The 14,269-nt window shown below is 29.6% G+C and overlaps 1 long non-coding RNA gene across 1 annotated transcript in view; it reads left to right on the top strand.

The window, feature by feature from the left end:
- Nucleotides 1-11,156, top strand: part of LOC136795701 (uncharacterized) — a 247,752-nt gene extending 236,596 nt beyond the window's left edge. Inside the window, exon 3 of the long non-coding RNA XR_010843350.1 lies at nucleotides 11,111-11,156. This is a non-coding gene — a long non-coding RNA (uncharacterized lncRNA). The remainder of the gene's footprint in view (nucleotides 1-11,110) is intronic.
- The last annotated feature ends 3,113 nt before the right edge of the window (nucleotides 11,157-14,269 follow it).

The following is a 14,269-nucleotide window of genomic DNA, read 5'->3' as shown; positions in this document are numbered from 1 at the left end:
TATCATAGACCAAGACTTAAAAGGTTATTTCCTAGCATAAACTACTTAGTTGTACATAAATAAAAATTTTAAACATAAAAAATAAATTTTATCTACATTTTTTCGCAAAACAATTTATACTTCTTTATAAGTCCAAAGTTTCGGCCAATTCTGCCATCCTCAAGGATTATCTTAATACAATTTAAGAACTACATTAATTTGGAAAATTTTATGCAGGCTATTCTGCTTAGGTCATTAATTTTAGTCCACAAATTACCCTATTATGTCAATTCTTTACAGTTAATAAAATAATTTAATAATGTAATAAATTACAATAGAGAATGTTTGACTGTGATTAAAAGTTTTAATTTTTAATCTAATGTGAAGAATCGATATAATAGGGTAATTTGTGGACTAAAATTAATGACCTAAGCAGAATAGCCTGCATAAAATTTTCCAAATTAATGTAGTTCTTAAATTTTATAAAGATTGAGGATGGCCGAAATGGACTTTTAATGAAGTATAAATTGTTTTGAGACTAAAATGGGATAAAATTTATTTATTTAAACAATAATAAACAGTCTGAAGAAAATGTAAAGATTATATATAAAATAGAGATTTATTTCGTATGGGTTAACGTAAGCAGTTATGAAAAATAATAAAATTTACACAAGACTATGTCTACTCTTGTTCCCAAATTTTATACAGCTTATCAAAAAAATACGTTTGCTCATGTGTTTACAAGAATAGCAAATTGTATTGAACTAGCTGAAATTTATACTAAATATTATTTACACCAATCCCTTACTTTTTTCAGATTTGGGCCAAATCGGATGAGCTTTAACCCGTCGATAGAGTTTTTTAATATTCAAGAATTACCATGACCAAAAAAATGCAAGAACTTTAATGACATGACCCTGATCGTGACACAGCTAAACTTCATTTTATTTTAATAGTGTTTTTTTTAAATCTCCTTTCCGTGACTTATATTTTTATATAAAACATACGATTTATTGAATGTTAGTACTACCATACAGTCACATCAAATTATTAAAACTTAATCTATATAGTAGTTGTAATCAGTTGTAAATTTTTAGTAAATCTATTTACTAATCAGTTTTATAGTTATTCTTTACTCCTGTTAGTAAATGTAAAACAACAGGCTTTGCACTTCTGAATCTTCGGCGTTCTTCGTTCGTACTAGGTTCTTTTATTAGATTACGCACTGCAAGATCACAAAATTTTATCTTAGAAAAATATGATAAATATTCGACTTTCATTTTTATATTAACTTTACTTGAGAACATTCCTTTAAACTCGTATATATCCTGTTCATAGCACCTGAAGTATATGCACCACACAGATTTCTATGAGGTATTTCGTGACATTGACCAGTGACATTACAACGAAGGATGATCACGTTGCAGACTCCAGGTCAGCCTAAACGTGATTCCGGAGGAACAAAGGCTAACAGAATGTAATCCGACATAACTGTCTGCCCAAAGCCATTGTCTTTTGGTAATGGACACTTCCAGATGGACTGGTCCGGATCCCATCTTCTGTTATGTCATTTTTCATCCTATATAAATGGGTTATATGTACATATACGTAATGAATGAGGGAGAGGAGGTTACGTATAACAGAAACGTTATATTATTACGTCATTTATTTATATATTTTATTATGTCATACAATCCTTTCTTGTATTTATTTTAGCCCAATCTAAATTAGGATACGTTAAAAAAAATATTGATTGGTAGTGATAGTAAGGATGTGGACCCGTATAAACTATATAGTGGAATATACAGTAAGGGTAAGTAGTGCGTTCCTGGAAAATTTCGAATTCGAGTTTTCGATTTCGAGTTTGAATTCCAAATTTCAAGTCTAGAAAAATGTTCTGTGTAGGAACAGACTTGCACAAAAATTTAAAGGCGTACGAAATTTAAATTACATATTGATAGTGAGTATATGCCTACATGCCTGGGATGTTACAACTTTTACGATAAAATCGACCGATCGGAAATGTCACTTTATCGATCGGACGTTTCACTTTTTTTCGACCTTCTCGAAAAAGACTAACAATTTTGATTAATGTGTAATTAAATGGTGTTTAATATCAGCAATATCTTGTCATTTAAATAGTGTAACAGGCCTTAAATGACAAATCTTTTAGAAATCCTCCTTTAAGTACCTTTAATTATGTTGATTTAAAAAAAATAAAATAAAATAAACAGTTCACATGATTAGCAATAATAAAGAACGGATAAATACAAAATAACTATATTTTTTTAACGAATAAAGGAGAAAAAAAGCAAAATACATTCGAACGAGAAAAGCCGAGACGACCCGAGCTTTTCGGATTGAATTATGGCTTTATAATCTTGTGTATTCTTGGAAAGAACAAAGTTTATGTTCATAGCGCCCACTTAGAGAAATCCTATAATACGAACTTTAGATGAACAGAAAATTTTGTTCATTATTTTTCCCTTTCATGGACTTAAGAATTTTTTTCTTTTTTTGGAAAATTATTTTGAGCAATTTGATTTTATTTTTCTGTCTTTATTTTAAAGAACTCCTAATATTAGCTTTTGTGTTTTTTTTTATATTATATTTTATATTAACCCAAATATACACTATATAACCATAGAAAAGGTTACATTTGATTTTATTTCCCGCTATAAAATTTCAGGAAGTATATTTGAACCAAGCAAGTTTACGAAAAAAAAAAGCCAAAACGGTCTGTGACCACCATCACTTTCAGTGACGGCAACGTTCAAGACCCGTTCTAGTTCTGGTTTATTTTAATTTTTTATTTATTGTATTTATTTTAATATTATATGCTATCATATTTTTAGACAATGGTAATATGGATCATATAACTCATCTACACAATATTTTAAAATATATAAATTAAATGATAACAAAATAAAGAACAAAATAAAAAAAAAAGATTTACAAAATAATAATAATAATAAGTAAATATAGTATTAGTAGTAAGTAAATTAGTATTGTTGGTAACATAGTAAGGAGGATAGACTATTTTTCGAAGGACTTTGGACTGAAAGGATTGAACGCGCTTAATGTTACAGTTTTTAAGTGTCCTCCACAGTTCTAGTCCATAAGTCCAAATTGGTTTATTATTGTTTTGTAATGTGGTACTTTGTTCCCTACTGCTGTGTTTTTACTTAGCAGTCCATATAATCGTTCAAATCGACGTTTCTTTATACGTTTAGTATGTATAAAGTACTAAAGTTTAGTATGTGGATTCCACGTTAGTCTGCTGTCGAGGAAAAAGCCAATATACCGGACTGGATCTGAGAAAGAAATATATATAAAATTAAAATAACTAAACTGGTGGACAGGATCCGCGTCGGAGGAGGAAAAAAACTTGTTTGGATTTGGACTCGTTTACTTTTATTGGCCAATTGTTATACTAGTCTTCGATAAGGAAGAGGAGCCTTTGTAGGTTTGTCATTGTTTTATCAGGGCCTGAGCTTGATTTTGACATCAGAAATGTTGCTAGGAAGGTTCCAGGAAGAAGAGGAATATCTGAGCTAAAGAGAATACAGAGGATAGGACCTAAAATAATACCTTGTGGGACAACAGTCTCAATAGGATACTAGTTTGAAAATTCTGTCCCGCAGTGAACCCGAAAGGAGCAATCTGAGAGGATTACCGAGGTATAAAGACTGAGGTAGATGGAGCTTGAAGAGCAATTCGGCGTGCCATACCCGGTCACAAGCCTGTGCAATGTTCAGAAATACATGCATATCAAACAGTACTGTTTGCATTCCATCGCTCCAGGCATATGGTCAGCAGCACCAACTCATTTTTTTTAATACCAGATCAGCCTTGTGGGCCTTTCATGGTTAATATAACAGTTAGGTTTTTATATATATATGTATATATAGTTAGTTGACCGTAAAGATTAATATATAAGAAGATGACCATCTTCTTATATGTTTTTTTTTTAACAATTGTTATGGAGTGGTATAGTCTTGTCCAAAATACAACTCTATAAATATTAAATAATTGTGACCAGTAACGATGCATTATAAATAAAATATATAGATAAAAAATAAAATAAAATAGATAGATAAAAATTATAATTTTTAAGAAGAAAGAATTAGGAAAGTTAATAAAAAAAGAACATGAAATTTATAGATTTAATAAAATAAATAATCCATTTATAATGGGGGGAAAGTCAATTTGAGAAAAAGGTGAAGAGGAAAATAAATAAAATAGTAGTATTGTCAATAGTAGAATAGATAAACATAGAAATTACAGGGTGTCCTGCAGCAGCCTAGACTTCAGTCTTCGAGATGGAATTGTAAATTACTGCTCAGTTACTGCTGGTAACTGGGAGTGGAATTTTTTGAACCATTTTTTTTATAAGGTCTTCTCTTGATTCCATTTGTAGTTCCCGGTGCAACTTCCTATTTCTTACAAACCAAGCCGCATCCACTGGAATTCTTAGGACCTTATTTTGAAACGATTGTATTTTTTTTCCTTTTCATTAGTGATGACGCTCCCTAGACTTCACAGCCGTACATTAGCAGTGGCCTGTGTATTGTTTTAAAAATAAGAATAGTTGTTTCTGGTATTAATTTGGATTTTTTATTTACGATGCATTTCTGACCTCACGTAGGTTTGAGTTAATTTAATGTTGATATGGGAATTCCAGGTAAGGCGGCGATCTAGGTAAATTCTTAGGTATCTTATTGCTTCACTGGCAGGACTCCATTGCACTGTTTTACCCTTGAGGATTAGCTCCGGAGGGCATCCGAGAATAAAAACGTTTGAAGTACATTTTTCAATATTGAGACTAATCATCCATTTAGTAAGTACTGTTCAAGATTATTAAGGTGATTTTTCAAAGTATTTCTAGATATTATTATGTAATTATTTTGAGATAAAATTTCTGCATCGTCAGCGAACATAGGAGGTATGTGTGGATTATCCGTAAAGATAAAAATTAAATAGAATGGGAGAAAAGACTGAACCTTGTGAAATACCAGCATGGATTTGTTTGAGGGTAGAATTTGTGTTATTTATTCTGACAGAAAATGTCAGGTCGTTGAGGAATGAGCTCATAATATCGAATAAGTATTTCGGAGTGTCAACTCTCTTTAATTCGTATAAAAGACCTGGATGCCAGATCTTATCAAACGCTTGTTGAAAGTCCAAGAACGTTGTCAGGATATGTTTTTGGACAATTTCGAATCCGTTTATTATAAATTCTGATAGTCTTGCCAGTTGGTGAGAAGTGGTAAAAGTCCTTGCTACAGTATAACAGTATAATATCGAGAGCGAAATACAAATTGATGGGAAGGAAGATTCGAAGATTCTATTACGGGTAGGATTCTTTTAAGAATGATCTTCACAAACATTTCTGAAAGAAAGGGAAGAAGGTTGAAAATCAAGAAAATTTCGATGAAACAATTAAAAAATATAAATTAATGCGTGATTAAAAGTCTTTAAAAAAATTAATTAATAGTTTCTATCGGTAATTTTAATCGATTGTGAGGCTCTGAACTTAGTATGAAGTGCTCAGTGAGGGATATCTCCCATTTCATTATAAAAAATTATTAATATTCAAATAAATGACCTCTTATAAAAGTTAAAGAGATAAATATGGTCCTGTCTACATCCACTTTCCCTAATTATTTTAATAAAATAATTGTTATGTGACTTTCAGAGATAATTAACCTGAATTATAAATTAATTCGATTTTAGTATTCAATCGAGCATTACATGTTTCAAGTGGATGCAATATAAATTTTTCAGAATAAAAAAATGCAGCTGGCAATCATGTCCCCTACTTGTTGTATGAATCATCAAACAGAAATATTTAATTAATTTTTGTGGTATTTTTTTTTTTTGGTGGGTGTTTTTTATTCCGGGCGTTTGCATAAACATTCATGATTGCTCTGGATTTCTGCCGACACAAGGTGGAGAACTTTTTGCACTCTCCACCTATATTATTACCCTAAAATTTCCCCCTTTATAAAAGTAAAAAATAGTTTGAAAGTATAAACATCATTAAATTATAGATTTCTTTTTTTGCTAATAGTGAGCATTGGCAAGAACCCTGGAATATGAATATGATACTATCGTGAAAAAATCTTAAGGTCATGTATTGTTTTAATCTGGGCGTAGAGTCGCATGAGGGAGTACGTCTGGACTGTTATTGGGCATAAATATAAATATAAATAAATCATATAAAATGATTAAATTAATTGAAATAAAATTTTAGTTGTTATACGACATTGGTTAAACAAGTAATCGGTAAAACTATCATGAATTGTTTTTTCTACAAAAAATACTAGAATTTTTAATCATTTAAACTAACTTAAAGTCATGATTGGAACAAAATAAAAAATATTTCATAATTCTGGGACAAAGCCCTTAAGAACAATTTTGAGGTTAGGAAATATATTGCCAAAAACAGTGTAGCCTCACCTATGGCTTATACTATTATTACATATTGTGTTATTTCTGGTTCAGAAAAAAAAATAGTTATAATATTTATAAGCTTTCAAACTCTCAGGTATTTCTAAGACATTTATTATCTGACTATAATAAGAATCATATTATTTTGAGAGCCTAAAAAAATTGAATATTGCATCACGTAATCCGGTTTAGTTTATTTTTTTCTCATTTAGTTTTGAGAGATAAAAGTCATAAATGTAATATTTCAGTATTATTTTTCAGCTGATATTCATCTGTTGACTTGTTTCCATCCTATCCTTGCTTATCTAGCTTATCTGTGCACCACCTCCACTCATAACAACATCCACGTTCACGAAAAACATCTATGGAGTGTCTGCTGACCCTTTCGTGACAGATAAGAGACCAATTCACTTCTACACCTGTCAGAAGTTTGCTATATGACGTCGATCAGGTACTCCCGATCACGGTTAGGTAAAAATCTTCATGGATACAATGTTATTGGTTATTAAACCATTACTGATTAAAAATTGTATCCATAACATTTTAGTCATAGTTTATTTATAACTAATTTTTGCCCTGTTCTGCTTCACATACAGAATATATTTTTTATCACTTGAATGCAAAATTAAACTATTGAATTATTTAGTTGGCGCTCTTCTGTAACAGTTTTTGTAGGGTTGGACTCTCGCTGCAGTGATTTTTCGTTGATCTGAACCCCTTTTGTTTTAATTAGTTTTGATTAATGTGTATTCTGAATTACCAAATGGAGAAAAAAAAAGTAACTTCATAAATAACATATCGATTTAAAAACAAAAATTATAACTGTATCTGTATAATAACGTTTTTACAATAATTCATCATTGTTCAAAATTGTATTATTTAACAACTTTTCATTTGTTTGGAACTTGAAGCCTCTGACCTGACCTGTCTTAGCAATAAAATCTGAAAATTCATACTAGAAATACAAAATACTGCACCAAATATGTTGTTGTTATTGTTTGTTGGTTGGGGCTTTTGGGCGTAAAACCCTGAGGTCATCATCGCCCACGTTTCTCACTTTATAATTCTATTTCAAGATTTTGGATTCTTTAATTGCTAAATAAGTTTGAATAATTACTTATTTTAGAATTTTTTAATACATATGACATACTTTTGGGTTTAGATCTTATTCAAAAGATTATTCTTTTTTAAGAAAATTAAAACCATTTCTATGTTTTTTTGGTCATCATTCAGGGCATCCGAAACACTCGGTCCCACTCCCAAGCTACGTAGGTTCATGTAATAGAAATGACATTCTTCAGATATGTGACTGCCTGTAAGTACACTGTTGCAGTACTGACATTTTAGCGGTGGTTGCTTATTGATCAGGTATGCATGAGTTAAATTCGTATGACCTATTCTCAATCTGGCTATAGCTACCAACTCCCTGCGATTGGAACGGTTTGATGTGGTCCATGGTTTAATCGTGCACCAAATATGTTTTCCACAATCTAATTTTTCCCAAAGATATCTTATTTAAAATTACGCACCTGGCTTAATACTGTATCATTTTCTGCTGTACATTGGAAGCATTTGTTGAAACATACATAAAACCTATATGCTCTTAATCTATGTGCAACTTCTTGATGTTTAACCATCTGTGTATTTTCTTTCACACTTTCATCAAATTATTCTTGCTCTTCATGACTTTTCAAGACACTGTAAATTATTTTTTCATCTCTTTAAATTTACCTTTCATTTTTTCTTTTTCCATTTATCCAATGTTCAATTTCGTCACTAGTTTTTCACTTTATTTTATTATTTATTTTTCATACAGATAGTCTGATTATGTTCATTTGTCTATCCTTTTGTTTGTATATATTTTAAGAGTTTTTTTTTTTTTTTTTTTTTACATATTTATTTTATTTTATTTTATTTTATTTTTTTTTTTTATTTTAGTATGTATGAGATCATTTATCAATATTACCTATTGCCCACAACTGTGTGGCAGATTGTAATATCTATCAATAAATAAATCTATCAATTTAAAAAAAAAAAAAAAAAAGTTTTTCACTTACATTGGAAACCAAGTATTTTACATAGCTTGGAATTTATTTTTAAAAAAAGAGTAGTATTTTTAGCTAGATTATTTAAAGCCTCATCACGTAAGGTGTTGATAATATAGTTTTTATGAATGTATGTTAATATGAACTACTTATATAAAATCAAATATTCAATTTTTTTTTAAAGGTGTTTCGGATTAGCTTGTTTTGAATTAGAGAGGGTCAGCTGTAATTCTTGTAGCACCCACGCTTTTTTTACATGTCATTGATAATAACCAATATGTATTTGAAGAACGCTACTGGCCATTGTCACTTAGATTATAATAATTAATTATGATGTCATCATTACCATATGTCAACAGTTTAATATTTTCTATTTTAAAATATGCCTAGTATATTTAGCCATATTCGTATTTGGTATTTAGCCTATTTATCCTTGCCTAGATGCTCGTTTTTAATTTATTAGCCCAACATATTAACAATAACCCTGAATACGTCCAAACGAGGAGTTAATATTTTGTGATATAAGGTATTGTATACAAGAATAAATTAATGGAACATTCGTTGTAAAAACGGCATTACATAAATCATGTTTATGTAAGGCACACACATTTTTATTAAATATTATTTCCTGCAAAATCATAACATATATGCACTATTGTAGATCACCTGTTCTCCTCCTCAAGTATCTTATCTTCCAAAGGAAATTTTATATTAAATTTAAATGTGGTTTTTACTTTTATTTTTATCTGCTTACTAATGTTCTTATTCTGAGCTATTCTCGTTTATACCACTGCTTGTGTAAATATTATATTCGAAATTCCAGTGCAAAAAAAAATCTACAACAGGCAATGAAAAATTTAATAGCATCTTTTTGGATCTTTATTCCATCGCCAATAAAGAAATAGGAGTATACACAAGTCAAGTCATGCAAAAATGGCAGCTGTTTCAAAAAGTTTAAAAAAATATTGATTATTCATTCGGACCTCTATATATTTAAATCTACCTACATCGTGAGAAAACCTATTTGAACATCACTAAAATAAGAGTAAACTTGCTAAAATATGAGTCATAGTAGAGCTGTTTGCTTTCAATAGTTCTCTAAATACATTTTTTTAAAAATGAACGAAAATCAGTAGTTAGTGAAGTTATATTGGAAAAAATAAAAAAAAAACGTTATAAACTATATTACATTTAACTAGCTTCAATATCAGTGCTAAAAACCATCTGTAGGTCTAGTGGTTCTTGAGATAAAGTTTTTAATATATCAAAAGTTTTGTGTAAACTACTCTTGTGCATATATTTTGGAAAATGTCATGAAAACCGCCACTACTACGACAATAAATGCCAGAAACTACTTTATAGTAATTTAGTATTATAGTAATAGCTTTAATTTGAATGCTAATAGAGTTCTCTATGTTGAAGGATTCCTGAGATATAGATTTCTCAAAATAAATTCACTAACTACTGATTTTTCAGTACATTTTATGTCAAATGTTGCTTTCTAAAAAAGTATATTTTGGGAACTATTGAACATGATCTTTTAGGGTTGATATTTTAGCAAATTTACACCATTTTAAATGATGTGATATTACGATTTTTAGTATTGTAGGTAGTTTTAAAGATCTGAATGAAAAAAAAAATTAACGTTTTGATTCAGCTACCATTTTTGCAGGTATCTGACTGGTAGACTCCCATTTCTTCATTAGCAATGCAATAAAGGTTCAAAAAATGCTATCAACGTTTTTATCATAAAATGTCAATTCTTTTGCACGTGCTTTTGTCTTAGACAACGTTTCACTTCACACAACCAGCATCAAGGAGATATTAAGTAAATACGTCATTTGCGTGATAAATTATTTAAGCACTTATAGTTGAAGAAACTGAATTGGGGCTACTAATTTGATCAAACATAAATACACTACACATGAGGATAATAAACATTGTTTGTTATGTTATTTATTAATTTCAAATTTATTTTACATTCACTTTTTTGTATGTATCTGTCGCATCTATACATACACATGAAACTACACATATCTTCATATTGATAAACGAAAATAATACGCGTATAAGAGACAATTTCATACAACAGTTTCATATTTCACCAATTATCTTCTAAAAATCATATCTTTCGGAAATATTTTGTATTTACACGGACCTATATATCTTACATCTTATGTATCTTCCTTATTCATGATTCCTGATAATTGATGATTGATGATTGGTGGCCTTTAACAAAAGAATTCGTGGGTGCTAAACTTTATGTTTCCATCCTTTTTGTACATTAAATCACCTTTATCTCACGAAATGTTATTAACATTATACTTCCAAACTGAACTCTCCATATTTTCCCAAGAATGCAATAATTTCCTTTTTCTTCGCTATTAATTGATTATGAAATGAATTAAAGTTTATTTTTCAGAGCGAAAAGCTTATTGGTTCTGATCTTTTACATGAAATTGAAATAATTAATTTCTTTATGTTTTTAAACAAAACATTATACGAAATTTCCCTGCTCTTCCATATCAGATTTTGTAAGAACAAATCAATTTCTAAATTTGTCATTATTTTTTTTGTAATTAACATATTCAAAAATAGTGTAAGTATTTTTGACAATTTTTTCTTTATTTTAGACAAATGAAAATCTACCAGAGGATTACCAGGAACTATTTCTCAAGGTAATATAGATAAAATTAATGTATTTTGAAATTAAGATTGGACATTTTTTTTATTAATCTTAAAATTTTTTAAAATCCTCCTTGAAATCAAATATTCTCCTAATAAAAGGTCCTTTTACTGGTTATATTAGTAGGCAATATACTTTTTTTATTATTTTGTAATTCTGTAAAATGTTAAAATTTCCAAGATCCTTCTTTATTGGAGGGTGCTGTATTTTATAAATGTGATAGATCGTTAGAAAATCAGCATGCTATTTTAATCTCAATCATAATGCTGCTTTCAAGTCGATGGAAATTTATAAAATGAAATAAACATTTGTAAAAACATTTATGACAGTGACAGAAAAAATAAAATAAAATAAATTAACTATCAGCAACACAGAATTTTCTAAGAAACAATCGAAAAAGTAAAATCAACCAAGTATGGAAGCTTGTAAGATATAGAACACTATGATTTTTTTATAGGGTCAAAGATGAAACGTGCCCGTAATAACTTAAGGATTATATCAGGAGGATGCGCAGAACTGCCATCGAATGAATGATTCCACTTGAAGTTTGGACGTACTGACGATTATCTATCCGACGCCAAGTAGTTTCACAACGGGTTCGTGATAAAGCGGACATCGCAGCGAATATTGACAGGGGTACGGGGAAGAGATTGATTAAATTATAACCTACACTGGGTGAAGGTCGGGTGTCAGGTCTCCGATGCGTAGGCTACCGGATCCGTGATTGATAAGCCAGCTTTATCTGCCAACTTAGGGGCTTAAATTAAAGCAGCAATCAAGGCTTGGTTAATGGATCAGGAGTGGAGGTTGATTAGCGAATGATTAATTAATGGTTGTTTAGTCAACCTTTTCAACGAATCATTTCAATTATGTTTTTTACTTTCTAAACTACGGAAGGTAGAGAAAGTATTTTCTTCGCCACTAGGTATAATTTACAATTCATAATGAAATAAGCAAAATAGATTCATCTGTGAATGATAAAATTTTCCAAAAATAAATCAATGTACAGTACAGTATACTGGGCGAAAAGTAGCATAAATATACTGATAATCTAAAATAAATATGCAACTACAACTAATCTAAAATATTAAACTCAAATACATAATTTAAATAAATAACGAGTAATTTGTTTTTTTAATATCTATTTTAAATGGTGCTAAATTGGACATTTATAGTACAATTCTTACTATTATAGCTGTTTTACTATTTATTACTATAGCTGTTTATTTAAAATATTATTAGTATTTAAAACATATCTGTATGCCAATTACGCACAAACTGTAGATTATCATCAAATTTTAAATCATTAGGTGTTCAGCTAAACTTTAATTATTCAAGTAATATTTTTTCAACGAAAGATTTAATATATATATTCGAGAGCCTTAAACTAGATAAGTAAAATAAACATTATATCACGGAGTGAATCCTTGTTTCAAGTTTGCAATTAACTATAAAGTTTTTCTATAAACTTCAAATACTATTTTTAAAATATAAGATGTATAAAATTAGCAAGACTAGGATATATACCAACCATCATCACTCATGCGTGTGGTTAGTTTAAATTAATTTATGTGGGCCACATCAGTACTCCAGTAGCTAAGTTACAAAAATATCTTTACAAAATGAGTTAAATATTGTTCTTATCTGGTTGTTCCATCCTCCATCCAACATTAAATATATAAATTAAGTATTTCGTTTATAAAAAAAGAGATAAAATTGCGTTCAGACACATGCCTCTTTACATAAATATGGACTATACCACAAGTCCCTCCGGACTCAAATAGTTGCTGAAAGGATAGCTCATATGTATAATTAAATATAACAGGTAACCTTTAAATACCAAAGGTAGCAAAAGGTAAGACACAACACGAATTACTTTTTCTTTCTACACAGTAATGCACTACTAACTCAAATTTTATTTCTGTTTTAGAGGGTTCGGAAAAAAAAAAAAAAAAAAAAAAAAACCACAAGTGCTTATTTTCAAACATGGTCAGGTCTATTGAAGCCTGAGATGAACACAGATGAGTGTTCAAACCATTTAATCTATGAAAAGTTTGGTTCTGTTGTGGTGAAGCATAGTTTTTACTTCTTCTGAAAATTGTTAGTTACTGAACCTGGCTGTTACTGAAAAAAAAAAATTAATTAAGGTGCACGTTAAAATGTCTTTCAGGCAGTACCATAACTTTATTTATTGATGTAGTACTCCACCTTAAAAAAACACAGTAATAAGTTTTGATTGATTAAAAATTACTCGTTCTCAGGACGTCTAAAATTGAATAAGTCAAGTTTCTTTCCATTGAGAATTTCTACTCTATGGAAAAGAACCAGACTTAAAATACCTTAAGACGTCCTAGAGTCAGTATAAACCCATTTGATTCAATGTTTAGTCAATTCAAATTTCTTAGCGTTTTGCGTTCATCACAGATATTCAACTAATATCATCCCTTAATTTGTTGATTAGTTTTGATAACATATAGTTATCAAAACTAATATAATGTAATTTTTTACCTTCATTCCTATATGAACGTAATGATTAAATAATCACTATTATTGACTACATACACTTCCCTAATCTAACCAAGTTTTACTCAGAAAATGAAGTATGAAGAAGTTTTCAGTCGATTTTAACACAGATAAAGTTATTCGTATTTGGAAAATTAAAAATAAAGGTATGTGAAAATGTTTATTTATACAGATTCCATGCATTATATAGGAAAATGTTGAAATTCCTAAAACTGTATAAAAATTGTGAGAACCCTTCGAATGTACTTTTTCCTCCTTCCCCCCTTTAAGATATCTTTCAAGCTAAGCGATTCTAAAATTATAATAAATCACTTACTAAGTGTGTCGATTGCTTTGACTAATTTTAAAATGAAACCATTACGTTGCTAGAGTTCAAACATTTTATTGAACAAACTCATTAAGGAGTAAGGGGAAAAAATTATACTTTTGATCTTTGATGTTATTAATGAGAATTAATATTTTAAATAAATGTTGGTTTTATCTACAAATGGGCGTATACCAAAAATACTACAGTAGACAGGGGTTTCTTACCCTCTTGTGGGTTTCTTACCCCCGTGTACAGACCGCGCCTTAGCTAGTAGGG

Source organism: Halyomorpha halys, unplaced genomic scaffold, assembly GCF_000696795.3.
Source record: "Halyomorpha halys isolate HHAL.00 unplaced genomic scaffold, Hhal_1.1 Scaffold173.1, whole genome shotgun sequence".
NCBI lineage: Eukaryota > Metazoa > Arthropoda > Insecta > Hemiptera > Pentatomidae > Halyomorpha > Halyomorpha halys.
The sequence above is the reverse complement of the archived record's forward strand: the minus strand, read 5'-3'. Positions and strand labels throughout refer to the sequence as shown.